This window comes from Pleurodeles waltl, chromosome 4_1 (assembly GCF_031143425.1).
Source record: "Pleurodeles waltl isolate 20211129_DDA chromosome 4_1, aPleWal1.hap1.20221129, whole genome shotgun sequence".
Taxonomy (NCBI): Eukaryota; Metazoa; Chordata; class Amphibia; order Caudata; family Salamandridae; genus Pleurodeles; species Pleurodeles waltl.
In genome coordinates, this window is record NC_090442.1 from 572,350,921 (window position 1) to 572,372,389 (window position 21,469).

Consider the following 21,469-nt stretch of genomic DNA (forward strand, 5'->3'; position numbering starts at 1 on the left):
CTATGACACATAGGCAGCCCTTATTGAATATAAACATAGAATATTCTGAAGAAGATTAGGACGTCCAGCTACAAGTGCTGGTCAGGGGATTGATGTGAGCACGATTGACATTTACATATTTTAAGATGTTACATTACTGGTACCAGTCGTGTTCCTCCCGCTGCCCCCAGAATATGTAAGGCAAAACCAACCCCAAAAGACCTTTGCTGGAGATGAAGAACCCTAAATGCGATGTACTACATAACGCATGATTCTGCCCACGTCTGCAAACATACTAGACTGGTGTACGGTATTTTTTTGGCCGTACCAGCGACTGTTCATTTGAACTCGCTGCCATACTGGCTCTTTTACATGATTGGCCTTTAAGACACAAGATCACACTGAAGGAGATGGATGGCCACAGCTCTCTCTGCAGCACAAACATGTATCCTTAGACTGGCGTAAGGCTAAAATGCCTACTCAAACCGAATGGATTTCAGAATTGCTTAGATTAGGGTCATATAACACTCTTTGAGAAGATATGGAAATCATACCATGAAGACTGTGCACACGCCACCACTACCTAGAAACACAAGGTCAAAATGAACCTACGAATGTAAGCAAACATCATGACATGGGCCATTTGAGAGGCATATGTTATCATGTACCTTAACACATGCACACATTCTCAGATGTTGCATTATTCCAGTGATTAAATTAGGGCCCAGACCAGTCCACTTTGGACTCTTAAAGACTCTAGGACAATAGAAACATAGGCACACAACACCAACTAGGCACATCCTCAAAATGTTATCCTAAACATGAAGTAATACTATATCTCGATGAGATGTGTGTAGGAGGCTGGCCTGGTTTGTAGTGGGTATCTAAGGTACTTGCACCTTATACCAGGTCCAGTTATCCCTTATTAGTGAAATGTAGGCAGTGTTCTAGCAGCTTAGGCTGTGTAGAGGTAGCTGTAGCAGAGCAGCTTAGGTTGAACCAGAAGACATGCAAAGCTCCTGCAATACCACTATAGTTATACAGTACTTATGCACAATAAAAAAACAATACTCCGTGTTACCAAAAATAAAGGTACTTTATTTTAGTGACACAAGGCCAAAAGTATCTTAGAGGCAATACTCCTTCTGGAGGTAAGTGTTATACACAATATATACACTAGAGACCAAAATCAGGTAAGTAAATAGTCATAAAATAGTGCAAACAGTAGAAAATACAATAGAATGTAATAGGCCTAGGGGCAACACAAACCATATACTAAGAAAGTGGAATGCAAATCACGAATTCCCCCTAGGCAAGTGTAGAGGGGTGCTGGGAGTGTAAGAGAATAACAAAGGTAAGTAAAATTCCCCACCCCAGAGCCCAGGAGAGTAGGAGTAAAGTACTGCAAGTTTCCTCAGGACACACTACAAGTCGTGATAAAAGTTATTGCAAGAACCAAGCAAGACTGCAAGCAACAACTGGTGGATTCCTGGACCTGGAGACCTGCGTAGAGAGGAGACCAAGTCCAGAAGTCGCAGAAGATTTTAGGAAGGACAGGAGGCTCTGCCAACCTAGAAGATGGTGCAAAAGAGGATTCTCCAGTTAGAAGAAGTCTGCAGAAGAGCACCAAAGAACATGGTTGTGGGTTCCTGCGTGGTGCAGGAGATATCCCACGTCGAGAAGTTGGATACAGGCTGTCTGCGTTGCTGGATTAGTCCAACAAGTTTTGGTTCAAGCAAGGACGCGGTTTGCATCAAAATGGTGCTGACTGGACGCAGGAGGGACCTGGGGGCCTCAACTCGGACTGATGAGGCAGAGGGGGCTCCCAACACTGGAGAGAGCCCATAGATGACCAGGCAGCACCCACCGGAGTCCCAGGACACAGGGGCAAAGAAGGTTTAAATTGCGGTTGGTGCAGCACAACAAAAGAAGGTGCCACGCCGCCGGAGAACAACTCAACGAGTTGTGCATCGCAGGATGGAGTGCTGGGGACCTGGGCTACACGGTGCACAAATGATTCTTGGAAGAAGTGCACAAGAGCCCAAGGAGCTAGAGATGACCCGGTGCACAGAGGTACTGTCCCAAACCGGGAAGGCAAGCTCTGACCTCCTCTAAATTTTGACAACTGGACCTTAGGACAGTCTGGGTCATGTTGGTCCATCACCTGTGTTCCAGGGAGCATGCTCGTCGTCAGGAGAGTAGTCACAGAAAACCGGTCGTCGTCTTGGAAGGTGCCTGCAGGAACAGGAAAGTGACTCCGTCACTTCCTTTGGTTCTTCTGGTGCAGGGTGAAGACCGGGAGTCCTCATAGCATGCACACCTTGGAAACTGTTGCAAATGCTGGCTGGAGCTGAAGTTGCAGGTCACAGGAGTTGTTCTGGATACTTTGTTGCAGTTACACCAGTTCCTGGAGCAGTCTGCAATTGATCTGACAGTCAGAAGCTGAAGCAGAGGATGCAGAGGATTCCTGAAGGAGTCTTGCAAGCTGAATCTGAAGAGGAACCCATAGGAGAGACCCTAAATAGCCCTGAGAGTGGGATTGGCTACCTACCGAGGTATGCACCTATCAGTAGGGGTCTCTGATGTCACCTGCTGGCACTGGCCACTCAGAGATCTCCAGAGTGTCCCCACACCTTGGAAAACAAGATGGCGAATGCCAGGGACACACTGGAGGAGCCCTGGGCTCCACCAATAGAGTGGTGATGGACAGGGGAGTGGTCTCTCCCCTTTCCTTTGCCCAGTTTCGTACCAGAGCAGGAACGGGGGTCCCTGAACCGGTGTAGACTGGCTTATGCAAGGAGGGCACCATCTGTGCTCTTCAAAGCATTTCCAGAGGCTCTGGGAGGTTACCCCTCCCTAGCTTGTAACACCTATTCCCAAAGGGAGAGGGTGTAACACCCTCCTCCCAAAGGAAATACTTTGTTCTGCCTTCCTGGGACTGAGCTGCTCCTACCCTGTCTGCGAGGTGGCACCAGCTGCAGTGCAAGCCTCAGAGAGCTGGTTTGGCAGTACTAAGGGTCCATGGTGGGGCCCCCAGGATGCATGGGATTGCCCCCCCCCTACCAAATTTGAAATGGGGGACAGTTCCATGATCTTAGACACCTCACATGGCCATATTCGGAGTTACCATTGTGAAGCTACATATAGGTATTTACCTATATGTAGTGCACGCATGTAATGGTATCCCTGCACTCAAGAAGTCTGGGGAATTGGCCCTAGACAGCGTGGGGGCACCTTTGCTAGTGCAAGGGTGCCCTCACACTTAGTAACTTTGCACCTAGCCTTCAGTAAATAAAGTTTAGGCATATAGGTGACTTATAAGTTACTTAGGTGCAGTGAAAATGGCTGTGATAAGTGTGTGTACTATTTCACTTAGGCTGCAGTGGCAGTCCTGAAGAAAGGTTTGTCTGAGCTCCTTATGGGGGGCCAAAAGAAATGCTGCAGCCCATAAGGATCTCCTGGAACCCCAATGCCCCGGATACCTAGGTACCATATACTAGGAGCTTATAAGGGGGGTCCAGTGTGCCAATTGCAATTGGAATATGAAGTCACTAAACTATAGTGACTAATTTGGAAGCAGAGAGAGCGTAAGCACTGGGGTCCTGGCTATCAGGATCCCAGTGAGACAGGCAAAACACACTGACACACACTCACAAACAGGCCAAAAGTGGGGGTAACCATGCTAGAAAGAGGCTACTTTCTCACAATGTGGACGCACCATAGCCACCTACACAACCATTCCTTTTTCCACAGCCACTGTATCCCATGTACAGCACCCTTTCCCCACTCCCTCCACCTGATTAATTTTTCTTTTTGTCCTTATGATTACCAGCTACTCATAACAGAAGCTTTCTGTGGATCAAGTGGCTCCACAAGGACTCTTCACCCCTGGCATTTTTAGAACTGAAGTGGCCACGAGGACTTGATCGAAGACGAGATGATTTCCTGGATCATTATAATGTTAAGCCATTCTGCACACAGAGACTCCTTGCACTCGAGGATTTGTGTTACTGCCTTATGGTCCCATAAGTGTATAAAATATGCATTAATGCGTCTAGCTGCTCCAATGTATAGATAGTGCGTATACTGTTATGCTGGTTGATGTTAAACACAGAAATGCACAGTGGCTATTGCGGAGTTTAAAATATAACAAAAATGTATCCAAAAAGTGCACATTGCATTAGCATGACATAGAGAGCGGTCACTGCGGCAGATAATAGGGCAAATTACTATTTTTTTCTTTTTTGACAAGAATTGAAATTACGTAAAGTTCATATGAAGATTGTACGGAGAAACTTGCGTGCAGCATTCAATAATAAAGTCTAGGCTCTGAAGGAGAGTATAGATGAATAAAAACGATGGAAACAAGTGAACACTGCTCCTGGAGGAGGTGTTGTGGTATGCTTCAGTTCACCTGTGTATGCGTAGAACGCTCTCTTTTCTTATGTTCTTTTGTACCAGTTATACAATCTTGTCATTTGGATGTGAGATGAGCTGGATATATGGCTGCTGTCAACTGGGCAAGCAATCCATATGTTTTTCTAGTATATGAGTGAACTTGTTAGACTTGAAATTGATATCTCTTAATATTATTTGAAGATTTGGGCAATGTAGACAGCATTTTAAGAGCAGAGACCGGGGTTAGAGTGACCTTCAGTCACATTGAAATAAAGTAAAAAAATAGAAAGGGTTCTAAAAAACGTATACTTTAAATTTGATAATGTTATAAGTTAATAAACTTCAGAATTCCAAGCGGTACCTTTCACAATCTCGTCAAAGCTTTGGACTCTGCGGTTAATAAAGAATTTTAGTGTCTACGTTTATCTGAACAAACAACGCCAGAAAGAGGATTGGTGTCTACTATTTAGAGGTGTGTTGCACACGCAAACGTTCTTCTCATCCAATGCAGTTTTGAATATTTTCTAAAAATAACGAAATGTGTTATATGGTAAAATTCTATGTAAACCTTTTAAATACCACCGATTTCAGTCAAAGAAACGCATTGTTCACCATTGGCTCATTTCATTACAACAAATCGTAAGCAGTCTTCAAGCATTATTTCCTTTGACCTATTAATTTAAGTAAATAATGCAAACATTTTTTTTACATTAGAGGGCGCTTAGGGCTTACCATTGGTTGGCTTCATTGTCAGTCATTTTCTTGCTTCATTTTTTGTCAGTTAATTTGTCAGCTTTCGCAGGCTTTCGTTTTTCTCTTTTTAGGGGCTGGCGCAAAGCGCTCCATCCCCTGATGTAATTTCCCTTTGGCAGTCACGGCTCACAGTGTTAATGAAAAGGGAGGTGGGGGCGGCACGAGGGGGGGGGACAGCGCGGGAGCGGGTAAAAAAATAAAAACTTTCCTCGCTGCGCTGCTCCTCTCAGGCTCCCAGCCTGCCCTGTGGTAATCCAGACGCTGCTCTGAGCAGCATCAGGAATGGCTGGGAGCGCCCTGGCTGGGTGCTCCCAGGCAAACTGGGAACCTGTGCAGAAGAGAGCCTACAGCGCATATGTGTTTGGCCGCCTCGAGACGGCCGGCTAAACACACATGCGCTCTGAGGGGAGTACTCTATGCACTCCCCTCCAAGGCTGTCATCCCCTATGCCACACCCCTATCACCAGGTGAAAGTGTTGCAGTTTCTGCTGCTGGCGGTGGGGGGGAGAGGGCAGTGCTCCTCTGCCGTAATGGAGGAGCCACCCCTGCTCTTTAGGCTTCTAACCACGCCCATGTCACGTCAGTACCTTACATTTGATCGTGGACTTGCCTTTTAAAATCTTGCTTTCATTAGTGTAAGCCATGTATACTTCATGCCTTTTCTGGTGTTTAGCCCTCCTCGAGTGCACCGACCAACTACTGGAAACATGCAAGGCTCCATGTTTTCCGTATGGTTTCTGGACTACTTTTTATCTTTATTCCGCTGTGCAATCGTTCTGTTTTACGCAGCGCGATCAAGCTAATTTTTTTTTCTATTTAATGTAGCAAGAAAAGTCTTGTTAGGAGTTTACAGCGCTGTAAGAGCCAGGGCCCAGGCCATGCTAGGTTCTCTAGCCTCTGTGGTTTTAAAAAGTGGGGGGCAGTAACCCCAGGTGATTTGCACCCTTTTTCTACTTCCCTTCCCACCAGTTCAGGAGTGGTGTCCTGAGACTGGTCACTCACCCTCGGGTCTGTACCCTCAGAATGAGCAGGGGACAGGGATGGGCTCTCCCTCCTCCTGCCCCTCGTGCTGGGATCCGGTACCCTCCACCTTGGAGTGGTACCCCCAGACAACTGAACTGTGAGGGTGCCTCTGGGGGCCACCCCTCCCACTTCCCCTGACACCTGGGGCAATTCATTCCCCAGAAGGCAGTCTATGGGCATCTGGGGACTGACTATGACCCGCCTCTGGGTCACCTCCTCACCCCACTCTAGGGATACCAGGGCCATAGGACGGAAGAAGTCCTGCCCATGGGCTGGTGTCACCCTACACACCTGGCCGGTGTACTGTTCTGGGGAGACAAGCCTTTCCACCATCATTGTATGGCTAGCCCCCCCTCCCCTCAGAGCAGTGACTGGGACCCCATTCACTGTTACCTGGTGGAAGTGACGACTCCCACCCTCAGGGATCACCAACTCTCCCTCTGAGTCAACCTCCCAACTAAGGGATATCATGGCATGGTCTATGACCTGCCCCTGGGGGCTACCTCCCCCTAAGGCTACATTAGCCACCTCAGTAGAGGGGCCACCAATGTGGGTTGTCTTAGGACAGACAGAGTCCCCTTTCATGTGTCCTAACTGGGAACACTCAAAGCACCAGGGTTGAAAATGGGGTGCCCTGGGCCACCGCCTACCAGAACCTCCCTCCTTCCTGTCAGAAGGGGCCAGGGACTCTTTTTCTCCCTCCTTATCCTGGGACCTGTCTGCGTCTCCCTTGACTTCCCTCTCCTTCTTCTGGGAACCCTGCCCACCTTTGGCTGAGTCTCCCCCATAAACCTTCTCATGGACCCTGGTACTCGCCCAGCGGTCCGCCTCCATAGCAAGCTTCCTGGGGTCAGTCAGCTTACTATCACTCAAGTGCTGGTGCAGCTCTGCAAAACACAGACTAGACAAGTGCTCCCACGCAATTAAGTTGTACAGCCCCTGAAAATCTGTCACATTACTGCCCTTCACCCAACCATCCAGTGCTCTGCAAAATGAATCTACACACACTAACCAGGTCTGGGACTCAGTTTTCTTACCTAAACTGATAACTGTACTTGTCAGGAGTGAGACCATACCGAGTGAGAAGGGCCTCCTTCATGTCAGCGTAGGTGAGGTTGTACCCCTTACCCAAAGCTAGCAAAGTGTCCCTCCCCTCCTCTGTGAAGTGGTTGCACAATCCTGCTCCCCAGTTCTTCTCAGGGACCCCATTCATGTGGATGGACGCCTCATATCCCTGAAACCACCTCTGTATGTCATCTCCCTTCTTGTACTCTCTCCCTATGTTTTTAGGAATGTGCACAATTCAGTCTGACTGCACTGAGGAATTGCTGCCACCATCCTGGCTGGAGCTCGTTTACTTTAAGCTCATGGTCCAAAAGCATTTTTCTTTCCTCCATGGCTCGCTGCTCCCTCTGAGCCTCCATTTTTAATTTCTCCAACTCAACCTGGTGCCTCCTGGCTTCTCTCCTGTCCTCGAGCTCCTCCGGAGCCAGGCCTTTTGATCCACTACTGGTGCTTGGCACAGGGGATACCTCCCCCCTGGCAGCTCCTGCACCCTCAGTACATCTTCCCTAGAATTTGTGTCAGCAGACTCTCCATTTGGATCCTCAGACTGCCCACTGGCAGTTCTGGCTGCTACCCACGCCCTCAGCGCCTTCTGTAGCTCCTCCTTTTTGGTGAGGCCTCTGATCTGAACTTTGAGGTTTTTACAAACTGCCTTCAGTTCCTTCATGGAATAGGTTTCCAACCTATCCTCCTCAAAAACCAAATCCTGGGATGCAACTGAAGATGCTCTTGATTGAGACATGATGTCGTTGGGGTTCAGTTGAACTCAAGATCAAAAATAGGTCAAAGAGAAAAAAAGCAGAAAACAAAAACTGTATGTGGCACGTAATGGTCTGCAATATGGTAGTAGTGTACACCAATCACTGTAGGTCAAGTGCAAATGCAAGTCCTATCCTCACCGCTGACAACCAATGTTAGAAATGGGGTCTCTAGTTGGCAGTCGGTTTGCACCCTGTCCAAGTAGGTACCCTCACTCTAGTCAGGATAAGGAAGATACCCGCTCAGATAAACCCTGCTCACCCCCTTGGTAGCTTGGCACGAGCAGTCAGGCTTATCTCAGAAGCAATGTGTAAACATTTGCACATAACACACAGTAATAAGTGAAAACACTACAAAAGGACACCACACCAGTTTGAGAAAAATAGCCAATATTTATTTATCTATATAAAACAAGACCAAATACAATAAGAATCCAACATACAGTAAGAAAACTATGAATTATGCAAGATTTACTCAAAACTACAGTTCCTTGAAGTCGAAAGCTCCACCTGGGGCTATCACGGCGTTGTGATCAACAAAACCAACAGTTCAGGCTGGCCGCAGCGTTGCGGGCCAGCTACGGTGTCGCGAAGATTCGCAAACAGTACCTTGGATTTGCAGGGCGTCGCGATCCTCACTGTGAGCTCCGGAGGGCGGCGTCACTGACGTCGCAGTGTCGGGTCCGGAGTCGTCGGGCCCTTGAGGTCACACGCGTTGCAGATCGAACTCCAGGCTGATGAAGTCAGGTGCGCTGGTGTTGGGGCTGCGGTGCGAAGTGGGATGATGCGACGTGCGGTGCCCACAAGTCGCGGTGCAGGCAGCGGCTCAGTGACGGCGTCCAGTGGCGTAGGTGAAACCAGGGCTGCGGTGTGAAGCTGGGCAGTGCGATTTGTGGTGTTCACAGGTCACGATGCAAGCAGCAGCATTGTCGTTGCTGAAGCGCTGTCGTCGGTAGGCCCAAGCCAGTGGTGCGGGACGGGACGGTGCTTCGTGACCCTCATGAGCGGTGTCCACAGGCCACGGTGCAGGCAGGATGCCTGGTGACGACACAGGAGTCCATGGTGCTGGTGTTGGTGGACCGGGGCTGCGGCGCAGGACAAGACGGTGCTTCTTGCTCCTCATGAGCTGTGTCCACAGGCCACGGTGCAGGCAGCGGGAGCGACGTCATCGGGGATGCCCAGGCTGCGGTGTGAGCAGGTGACGCCGGAGTGCGGGCCCACAGGTCGCGGTGCGAGCAGCGGCTCGGTGAAGTCATCCGATGACTGCGTCGGTAAGACCAGGGTCGCGGTGCGAAGCGAGGCAATGAGATTCCGTGCGACGTCGACAGGTCATGGTGCAGGCCAGCGGCGTTGTTGGCGGCGTCGCAGTGGTTTCTCCTCTTGAACAGCACAAAACGCACAGTTCCCAGTGCTGCAGGTCGAGGAAGCTGAAGTCTTTGGTGTCCCTGAGACTTCCAACCGGAGGCAAGCTCTACTCCAAGCCCTTGGAGAACTCTCAAGCAGGACACACAGCAAAGTTCACCCTTTGCACTCTTTTAAGGCAGAAGCAGCAACTGCAGTCCAGTCCAGCAAAGCAACACAGCAAAGGGACAGTACTCCTCCTCCAGCTCTTCAGCTCTTCTCCTTGGCAGAGGTTCCTCATGATTCCAGAAAGATTCTAAATGTCTGGGGGTTTGGGTCTTCTTCTTATACCCTGTTATGCCTTTGAAGTTGGCAAACTTCAAAGAAAAGTCTCAAGTGTTTGCAAGATCCCTTCTTGTCCAGGCCAGGCCCCAGACGCACACCAGGGGGTCAGAGACTGCATTGTGTGATGGCAGGCACAGTCCTTTCAGGTGTGAACGACCACTCCTCCCTTGCCCTCCAGCACAGATGGTTAATCAAGATATGCAGACTACACCCCAGCCCCCTTTGTGTCACTGTCTCTAGAGTAGAGGTGTGAACAGCCCAACTGTCAAACTGACCCAGACAGGGAATCCACAAACAGGCAGAGTCACAGAATGGTATAAGCAAGAAAATGCCTACTTTCTAAAAGTGGTATTTTCAAACGCACAATCTTAAAATCAACTTTACTAAAAGATGTATTTTTAAATTGTGAGCTCAGAGACCCCAAACTCCACATGTCCATTCGCTCCCAAAGGGAATCTACTCTTTAATCAGATTTAAAGGTAGCCCCCATGTTAACCTATGAGAGGGACAGGCCTTGCAACAGTGAAAAACAAATTTGGCAGTATTTCACTGTTAGGACATATAAAACACACTAGTATATGTCCTACCTTAAACATACACTGCACCCTGCCCATAGGGCTACCTAGGGCCTAACTTAGGGGTGCCTTACATGTAGTAAAAGGGAAGGTTGAGGCCTGGCAAGTGGGTACACTTCCCAAGTCGAATTGGCAGTTTAAAACTGCACACACACACACTGCAATGGCAGGTCTGAGTCATGTTTACAGGGCTACTAATGTGGGTGGCACAACCAGTGCTGCAGGCCCACTAGTAGCATTTGATTTACAGACCCTGGTTACCTCTAGTGCACTTTACTAGTAAATCAAATTTGCCAATCATAGATAAACCAATCAGGTGTACCATTTCTATAGGTAGCACTTGCACTTTAGCACTGATTAGCAGTGATAAAGTGCGCAGAGACAATAAACCAGCAAAAACAGACCACAAAAAATCGGAGGAAGAAGGCAAAAAGTTTGGGGATAACCCTGCAAAAAGGGCCATTTCCAACAAGCGCTAATAGCTCTAACTCGACGAAATGCGAGACCTGTTGCAATCCTGGGGCACGGATGCTTGTGTCTTTGAACTGCTAGCTTTTTTAGGCCCCGCTTTTTTTTTTTTTTTTTTAAGCATTGTACAAGAGTGCCTTTGTTTTCCAGCTGCCTCCCTCGTGTAATTCTCCCCCACTGTATCCCTCCCTCTTTTTCCTCCTGCACACCCTGTGTTGTCTGTGTGTTTCCCAGCCCCTCCCCCCACCCTCTTTGTCCGTGTTCTTCCCCTAACCCTTCTTTCCACCCTCCATTGGCTGTGTTCTTCCCCATCTTTTCTCTCCCACCTTTCATTCTCTGTGTTCATTCCCTATCTTTTCCCACCCACCATCCATCGTCCCCGTTCCTCCCCTTCTACCCACGCTCCATTGTCTCTCTTCTTCCCCATCCCCTCCTGCCATTCTTTATCCTCCTTTTTCTTCCCCATCAGTTCATTGTCTGTCTTCTTTCCCATGCCCTCCCGCCCACCCTCCATTGTCCGTATTGTTCCCTAACCCCTCTCACCCACCCTCCATCAAACGTGTTCTTCCCCATCCCCTCCTGCTGACCCTCCATCGACCGTTTTCTTCTCCATCCCCTCCTGCCGACTCTCCATCATATGTGTTCTTTCCATCCCCTCCTGCCGACCCTCTATTGTCCATGTTCTTCCCCATCCCCTTCGACACAACCTTCATCTCCTGTTTTCTTCCCCATCCCCACCCGCTCACCCTCCATCATCTTTGTTGTTCCCCATCCCGACCCCCCACCGTCCATCATCTGTTCTTCCCCATCCGCACCCCCCACCCTCCATCATCCCTGTTCTTCCCCATCCCCACCTGCCCACTCTCCATCGTCTGTTCTTCCCAACCCTCCGTCTGTTCTTCACCACCCGCCCACCCTCCGTCGTCTCTGTTCTTCCCCAGCCGCCCACCCTCCACCCTCTGTCGTCTCTGTTCTTCCCCTCCCACCCACCCTCTGTGGTCTCTGTTCTTCCCCACCCGCCCACCCTCCATCAGGGACTATAAAATGTTATAATGGCAGGTGTATTTGGACCGGGGTTTGTCAAAAAAAGAAAAAGACCTATTTATTAAATATAGATTTGGTCAACTCCCAGGAGGTCAAGATTCTGCACCCAGGGCAAGTTTAGGATTAACGTCATCTTGCTCCCTATGTGGGAGTGGAGTAGGGGGTTTGTTACACCTGATTTGTATATGCCAAAGCTTAGAGCAAGAACGAAGAAGGCTCCTCAAGGTCTTGTTCAATCAGAGGCTTGTACATTCTTGTAGGCAGGCTGTGATTGTCTGTTTTAATTCCTCGGATCCTTCACTGAAGTTAGGTTAGTAAAGTTTCTAAATCAAGTCTCAAAAAAACTGGAAGCTCGGAGCATGCTAAAATCAGTAGTGGATGTGGAACAAGTTTGAGTTCTGGCCGTTAGACTTATAATTGACAAGATGTCAGCCGACATACAGAGTTCGTTAGTCAATAAGGTCTTAGCCAAGGAGAGAATAGGATGGTAGGACTTTTATTTCCATTTCCTTTTAATCCAATTAACTGTGGACTGATTTAAGGAGAATAAGTACTGACTAATTAAGCTTTAGATGTACCACCAAAATGTAAGGGGATTTTATTTAAGGTCTTAAGATTTGTAAACATTAATAGACCATGTATTTTAAATTGTATCAATTAATATTATGGCCTGTGTAAATGTATAAATTAACTAAGGAAGTGTTTTCCACAAGCTTAGGTCCTTGTTTCAAAAGGTTTTAGTTGGGTAGCCATGTTACGACATAATTTATATTTGTAATAATATATTGGTTTACCACTGATTCATTTCATTATTCTTCAAGGTATAGGTGCTCATTAAGAATTATTTAGATTATTGCTTACTGCTGATATGGTTTTAATCAACTAAACAATAACGTTTGATTAATGTATTGGCTTATCAAAGGTTGCAGTATGTAGCAGAGAAGAATTTCTTGCACAAGTAAGGAACGTGGTCCCGCTGAGGTATTTGGAGTCTGTCTCTCGCTCAGGCGGCTGAGTCTTTCATCCTCCATTGCCTCGGTAAGATGTTAGGCAGCCGGCGGTCCAGCGCTGCTCTGCGCCTTCCAGAGGGCGTCAAGGTGCTAGTCAGGCGGACTAGCTTTCAAATCACTGCCGCAATCCAACTCAGTGTGTCAGAGTGTGTTAGTGAGGGCCGTGAGGAGGTGTCGTAAAATGTGTTGCTGAATGCGCTGGAGTTGTCTTTTGTAGAAGCATACACGTTCCCCTTCCCATCCCACTGGGAGTTCATAAACGGGTTGTGACTGAGGACTGTGCCCTGATTTTTAGTCCTTTTTTTTTTTTTTTAGAAGAACAATGTTTAAATTACTTGGAAAAACTTGGACGAGCGTGGGCATCTTCCGTTATCGTCCCTGAGTAAATCCTGTGACACCTTTTGGGGGGCTTACTCCCCTTCCCGAAAGTACTCAGTACAACACAATCTAAGAAAGCATACGGAGTGGTATCGAAGATTACTATTCTCTTGTGGGCACTATATCCATTAATCATGTATAGGCTAGTGTTTGAAAGGAAAGTGTGCACACAGGAGTTCAACATAACACTGTCGCCGTCTGTCATTCGCCCAGCGTGACAGACGCTGAGAATGACGCAGATCGGTGCCTGATTTTGTAATTCTAAAATTAATATAAAATGCATATGTTAGTGTCATAGAAGGAACTGCGCCTGTACATTGCCAGAGCCCTCTAAATTGTGTGGCGTAAATTGAGATTTTTTTCTGTTAGACATTTGCTGTATTTATATTTGTTTACACCACCACAAGTCATCATATGCTGCGGAAGGTACTGCTCCATTAGGCGAGAAGGTGCCTCATCTGTTCATGCATGTGGCGAAGAAGAAAGAAGACAGAGAAGACGCAGGAGAAGTAAGAAGACAGAGAAGATGGCATGCAGCGAAGAAGAAAGAAGAAGGGCAGTGAAAAAGAAGTCAGCAAAGAAAGACAAGCATTTGCAATGCAACGGGTCTCGCATTTGTTCATGTTAGAGCTGATAGCGTTGTAAACTCCTAACCCGACTTTTCACCTATCGGCAAAAGTGCATTTATGTACGTAAGCCGAAAAAGTGCATTTAACTTTGTAAAGCGCTCGACTTCTGCCAAGCGAAATCGCGCTAGTAAATTAGAGAAAAAGTAGTGCACGAGCCGGACAGAAAACAGCGAGCCTCGCATGTTTTCTGTACTTGGCCGATGCGCTCGAGGAGGGCTAGCCACTGGAAAAGGCATGACGTATGCATGTCTTCGACTAATGAAAGCAAGCAGTTTTTAATAGGCAAGCCCACTAACCAATGAAAAACACTGACGTGACGTGGACAGGGCTCCGAGCCCTTTTCTAAACCCTAAAGCATCTCGCTGTGATACGCATGCGCGAGCGCATGCAACGCAGGCTTGACCCCAAAAAAAGTACCATCAGCTTCGTAGCCAGAGAGGGACGGACACTGGCCAGGGTCCAATGAGAAGTGACCGGAAGGAGTACTTGGTACAAAAGCAACTGGACTGGCAAGAGCGATGAAGAAGACAAGAGGAAGTGAAGCAGGACGACATGCAGGCGATCTGCTGGCCAATCAGAAGCACGTAAATCAGAGCGACATTGGACCAAGCCAGTGGTAAGTGCAGGTAAGTGAGTGCTGGTTCAAAGACCCTTTTAAGTGTTTTTTTTTTTTTGTTCCCTTTTAACAATGGATTTCTCAAGCAGCGCGCAAACACGCATGCAGACCAAACCTAAAAATGTGACCAAGTACTTATTTTTAAACTAGCAGGCTAATTGAAAACTCCCAACTAATCTTAAAGTGCAATGGTTTTCTCAAGTGTTTTAGATTCTTAATAAGCATTTTTATTAGCAGCCTGCAAACATAAAACATACTTTTCGTTTAGCAGTCACCACAGGCCAGGCGGTATTCCCTCTCACTGTGACGGATTCACTTTTCACCTGTACCTCGCACACTGGTTTTCTTGCATGAAAATGTATGCAGGGGAGCCGAGTGTCTACAGGTGGAAGGGGAATCTATTGTGTCCAAATAAGCAGGCCAAACCCCTGCTTCGTAGTCCACCCTTTGTGTTTTCTTGTAGCTTCTACAAACTTTCGAGGACACTGAAATGAAAAGAGCGGAAGATGTAATTTTTTTAAAGAATCGATCGCATGTGAACAGCATTGTCTCCCGGGGTCAGACTAAATGTCAGGACCTACTTTCAGGTGGAGACCGCGAAGAGAGCCACGGGGGGGGGGGGGGGGGTAATCATTTATTCACTAAATTGGTATTTAATTATCTCTGTCAGTTGTGTCAGCCGTGCATTTGCGGAGGCGCCGTCCAGCACACTCAAGCCAAATAATAGGTAAGTAAACAAAGTGGAGGAGCATCGACTTGAGCGACATCAAGCAGTGACTGCAGAGAGTAGCAAAGGGCTGGAAGGCAAGGCAGTGCTTAATTTGTAAATAAAAACGTGCCGGTGCCCAAAGTCCTCCTCTTAATCCCGCGGCTGCTGCAATTAAATGTAGGAACACGGAATACTTAGGCGGCGTAAACCTGAAGCCATACCGGGCCTCTTCAATCCATATAAAGCCACTCCCTGCCCCTTCAGCTCGCTCTTGCAGCTTTCTACTTTCTCCCTTTGTGACGTTTTTTCGTTTTTCCCTTCATCCGTCTTTCCCATGTGTGTCTTTTGCTGCAGTAAATGCTTGAGGCAGAAGATTAAGCCCCAGCCCTAAAAAATAAGTGCCTGTGCCAGTTTCCGGTTCTTTAAATAGACCTCATTTCGTTGTAGGTTTTCAAATCCAGAAACAATGAATGGTTGTTTCACCTTTAGCTGCAGAATACAGTTTTATGTAGAATTTGAGGTGCTGGATTTTATATTTTACACTAATATGACTCCAGGGCCCATAACATTCTGTTCACCGTGTGTTATAGGCTGTATTTTTCCCTTGATATAACAACTACCCAATGTCTTTTCCCCCCTAAAGTGGAAATCAGAACAGTACACTTCATAGGCCAATAATTATTGTATTGTTTGGATGCCAAATTTAAATGGCCGCAGCTATGCTTTGTTAGTGGATCAAAGCTAACCAATCAGGCATCCGGCCTGTCTCTCTCTGATTCCGGGTATCTATTTGCAGAAGGTAACTTTACACGAAATATTAGCATTTCCCAAGGAGGTTTTTGGAAGAAAAAAGGAAAAGGGTTAAACGAACTACACATTCCCTTTCTATAAGTATTTCCAGGCTTAGGACCATAATTGATTTAAAGTGCTTTAAGATATTGGTAACTTTCATCGCTATATACCCTGTGTTATGATACTGTGGAATTCTCAAGGATGCCTTAGTGACCTGAGAGGTTTGTATTGTGGCCACATTTACATGCCTGGCCGTAGGTATCTGAGGATGGTGCATGCTTGGCTGGATCATGGGAAAACCCTACTGTAGTGTTGCATGGGACCATTGACACTTTCTGCCTCATCCTGTTTCCCACCCCATGCTTGTACCCCGTCCATTTACTCCCACAACCTCTTCTTTCTCCCGTGGTTCTCACAACCCAGGACTGACAGTGGTGGAAGCAGCCGGGTTCCAGGCAGCGCAGCTGTCCTTATGCCGTATTATGTTTTTTCTGTTTTTCCTGAATCCTCTCCACTGTTACAGTGCATTGTGTCAACACCAAGGCACCCGTGGAAGCTACTACACCTACGCCAGTGGATATTCCACGTATGACCTGCCAGGAAGACCTGCGTGATGGAAGGCGTGGAGGTTGGTTATTCCCTCTTCAGCATGCTCAGCTGCTGAAGTGTCAGTCCCAGGTAGTGCAGTGGAGCTCTGCCTCCAGACTCAGCAGGTCATCAGGGAAAATAACTAGCAAAAATGTGAAAGTGTTTTACTTTCTAAAACTCTGTATGTATGTAATCTATGTAGACCTAGCTGGGCACTGTATGTATATAAGATATTTTGGTGTGTTGATTACACACATAATAAACTTTATGTAGCACAGGACAAAAACGGAATTGTTTTTTGCAGTTAATATTTGGTTTTAGTTTTAATTCTTCAAGGACCTCCACATTAACAACTTTTTTCTAATTGGAAGACAGTCATTTTATGGAGATGTGATATTTACAAGTAATTTTTTCATTTGTATTTTTATTTTGGCATGCTAAGGGCATGCTTTATCACCGACTGCTGAAGGAATTAATTCTTACCTCCTTATTACGAAATGTATTACACTTCTACAATAGCGGAACATGAGGTTTTTGACTTGTTTGCAACGCTGGATAAAATTAGGCAGAGGTGTGGAATAGAGCCCGAAGACACAGCATGCGTTCTATGTAAGACTGATAGATTGTATCATCGTGTGGAAGTTTGAGGGTAATACATTTCCTGGTTTGTTGTAATCTAAAGGCAGTCGAAGGGTTTTGTTCCTTCAAGAGTGAGGCAAAGGTGCAATGAAGTGTTGCGCTTCAGGGAGCCTCCCCAAATGCTACATGCTCCAAAGTTACAAAATAATAACAGTACCTTGCATGCTTTCATTGCTTTTGTTATGCAGTATTTGTTTAAAAAAGAAACACAAAATATTGAATTTAGTCACTGCACACCTCTAGGACAGTCGCCTTATCAATCCATGAAGAACAGTATGGAGTTAAAATTGACAAGAATTGGAAGTATTGCTTGGCAGACTACATGCAGGTTTTTGGAGCAAGAACATAACCCACTGCATAGATTCTTTACAAGGACTGAGACTTGTCATATACAGAATACTCATAGATTTCTAAAACAAAAGCATTAACCTACTCTATTAACTTAATAGGAAACAAAGGTGTTACCTTCACGTTATGAGGCATGCTCTACGGTAGGCATGCTAGCCTCCTACTAAGTTGTTTATTAATGAAGATTAAAATCCGTAGCCAGCGTACTACTCTCATCCTCTCGCCATCCCCTCCTTGCTGCGCCCTCCTTTTACCTCTGCTTTCTTCTGTACTCCACCATCCGATTGGCCACTCACTTTCCACATGTTCTTCTCATACGCTTCTTTTTATTCCAGTCTATTCTCTCATCAACACACATCATACACCATCTGACATTAGCATCAAACTTTAACATTAATATTCACACTTGCGCGCGCACACACAATCATTGAGTGGAAATTTGTACTGCTGTGCAGATGCTATAGTTATTCTGTGAGGAGTAATGCACTGCTATCTGTGCCTCTCCTAGTATTTGTTTTAGCGAACCTTGCCAGAACAGTGCGTGTGTGTGCGCGCGCATATGTGTGCGTGTGTGCTAGTAAAGAGTGCACTGCCTTTGCCAGTGCTGCTGCCTGCTGCTTTGCCAATATATCTTAGCGAAGCCTGCACTGCCTGTGTTGTGTATTAGTTGAAGCTGGCACTGACACTTCTTGTATGTTCATGAAGCTTGCAAAATGCTTCATGTTAGTGAAGCTTACATTGCCCTTGCCCATGTTGACTCTTCTGAAGTATTCCTTACATCACCTTTTTCGTATTTGATATAACGCCGTATATGGAAAGGGTGTGCGCACGCGCTGGTCCTTTGCTACAACAAGAGCCAAGCTATCCTTCGCTGACGAAGCCAAACAAGTCAAAAACTGGGCTGCGTTTGCTTATGTTTACTTCTGGAGGAGGCCACATCTGGCTGTTCAGGACGAACTGTTCCCATAAGGAGTAGGGTCAGTACTGATTTGCATAAGGCAGGCTGGAATGCTACACGAAGAGATTGGCAGTTTGGATTATTTGCAGGCATTATTCACATCTCCTTCTGAGTGCTTGCCCATGGCATGCCTGTTTTGTGTGCTGGTGAATCTTTCACTTCCCTTGTTATGCTTGTGCTTGGTGATAGTGAATCTTGCACTGCCCTTGCTGTGCATCTGATCTGTGGTAGTGAAGTTTGCACTTCCCTTGTTATGCCTGTGCTCGGTGTTAGTGAATCTTGCACTGCCCTTGCTGTGCCTCTGATCTGCGATAGTGAAGCTTGCACTTCCCTTGCAGTGCCTGTGCCGGGTGTTAGGGAATCTTGCACTGCCCTTGCTGTGCATCTGATCTGTGGTAGTGAAGCTTGCACTTCCCTTGTTATGCCTGTGCTCGGTAGAAGTGAATCTTGCACTGACCTTGCTGTGCATCTGATCTGTGGCAGTGAAGCTTGCACTTCCCTTGCGGTGCCTGTGCTGGGTGTTAGTGACTCTTGCACTTCCCTTGCGGTGCCTGTGCTGGGTGTTAGTGACTCTTGCACTGCCCTTGCTGTGCATCTGATCTGTGGTAGTGAAGCTTGCACTTCCCTTGCGGTGCCTGTGCTCGGTAGTAGTGAATCTTGCACTGACCTTGCTGGGCATCTGATCTGTGGCAGTGAAGCTTGCACTTCCCTTGCGGTGCCTGTGCTGGGTGTTAGTGACTCTTGCACTTCCCTTGCGGTGCCTGTGCTGGGTGTTAGTGACTCTTGCACTGCCCTTGCTGTGCATCTGATCTGTGGTAGTGAAGCTTGCACTTCCCTTGCAGTGCCTGTGCTGGGTGTTAGGGAATCTTGCACTGCCCTTGCTGTGCATCTGATCTGTGGTAGTGAAGCTTGCACTTCCCTTGTTATGCCTGTGCTCGGTAGTAGTGAATCTTGCACTGACCTTGCTGTGCATCTGATCTGTGGCAGTGAAGCTTGCACTTCCCTTGCGGTGCCTGTGCTGGGTGTTAGTGACTCTTGCACTTCCCTTACGGTGCCTGTGCTGGGTGTTAGTGACTCTTGCACTGCCCTTGCTGTGCATCTGATCCGTGGTAGTGAAGCTTGCACTTCCCTTGCGGTGCCTGTGCTGGGTGTTAGTGAAGCTTGCACTGCCCTTGCTGTGCATCTGATCTGTGGTAGTGAAGCTTGCACTTCCCTTGCGGTGCCTGTGCTGGGTGTTAGTGACTCTTGCACTGCCCTTGCTGTGCATGTGATCTGTGGTAGCGAAGCTTGCACTTCCCTTGCTGTGCCTGTGCTGGGTGTTAGTGACTCTTGCACTGCCCTTGCTGTGCATTTGATCTGTGGCAGTGAAGCTTGCACTGCCTTTGCTCCTTGTGTATTTTTGTGCGTGTTGGTCATCTTGATAAATACATTTTCCCTGCACATGAGCTAAAAGGATTGGAGTAAACAATGCTTGTTGGCTTCTCCTTTCAGTTATTAGGACATATAGGGTTGTGAGCCTTGTCCTGCCATATAACCGTCTGTTCGTCTCACCAAATGTATTTAAACTAGTCACGCTCCTAAACCAATTCAACATTTATAACACATGCATAATTGATCTTTAAATCAGCTGCCTAGGTTTTTATAGTCGGATGCATTATTAAGGTGTATTTATCTCTTGCTAGAAGTGTCTTCGTTGCTCTAACAGATTGACACGTTTCATCCTTCTTCGGTATATAGTTGTAAATGCTGAACAAACTAGGTGAAAATAAATTATCGTGCACTGTAATTACAGGGAACCATTACACTTAAACTACCCCACTCATCACAGATTCCTGCAGCCAGTCAGTCCGATAAGCGTGATTTAACCCACTTTGTCCACAGAGCATCTCATTCGTATTTTTTGGAGACAGGTATGGTGTGAAATTTCAAGCCTGACTCTACAATTAAACTGGACTTTGCTGCCATACACCACAGCTTTTCTGCTGTTAAAGAAGATAACATTCTTGACAAATACGACCGTCTCATTTCAGAGCCCTCGCAGGGAAGACCATAATTTAAAACTGGAAGCAAGGTGAGCAAGTATCCGCCCCTGCCTGGTGGGCGTGGATGTGCCATTTGTGCAGTAGTAAAACCTGCTGTTTCTTAGTAAAGACATCATTAGCAACCCTGAACCAAGAGGTGCTCTATATCAGGGCCAAGTAAGAATTATGGGAAGTATTAACCAACTTCTTCCATGAGCCGGAAATATAATGGCATCTCTTCATCTACTCCCTAAAAAGCTTTGTTTCAGGTTCACACATCTCCCAGAAATAAGATCTACTACTCCGCCAACCAAACACTTGATGATCCAGTCACTGTAACTCATTTCAATCACTTATATAGAGTGACTGACATCTTTTTGGAGTCCTTCATACGATTTCAAACAAGCAATTGTGTTTGCATCACTGTCCCTTTCCCTTCCCCTGATACACCGTTGGCATCAAGGTCATTATCCTAGGAGTAATTTAGGAATCAAACCTCACCCTTTACTTCCAAATATAGGCAGTAATTCAGTCAGCATTATAGTTGCAAAACACTGCAACATCACCTTTTTCACTAGCCCTCCAGCATAAATGGGCCGCCAACCAGAACTGAACACTTTTACATCTCTGGAAGAGCTTACAACTTGATACCTGCAATGTTTCAAGCCTCATTATATTCAGATCAGGACTACATCTCACATATTTTGAATCCCACAAATGGTCGAGCAGGAGTTGCTCAGTGAAATGTGTAGGAAATTCATCTATTCTCAGTTGTCCACACCAATTTGTTTTTGCCTTTTTTGGGTCATCTGTTTTTGCTGGCTGTAGAATGCTGTGCGCTTTATCCCTGCTAACTAATGATTACGTGATTGTGCTTCTCCATTCAACATGGTAAAATGGGGATATTTGTAATTGGCATATTTAACTTTCCTAGAACTCCCTAGTATATAGTATGTAAGTTCATTGTCACTAATGGACCTCAGCACCAACTGTGCCATCTACTACAGTGACAGTGTAAACACGACTGCAGGC

The 21,469-nt window shown here is 46.7% G+C and overlaps 1 protein-coding gene across 2 annotated transcripts in view; it reads left to right on the plus strand.

The window, feature by feature from the left end:
• Positions 1 to 21,469, plus strand: part of DOCK4 (dedicator of cytokinesis 4) — a 1,300,588-nt gene that overhangs the window by 120,949 nt on the left and 1,158,170 nt on the right. The window lies entirely within an intron of this gene.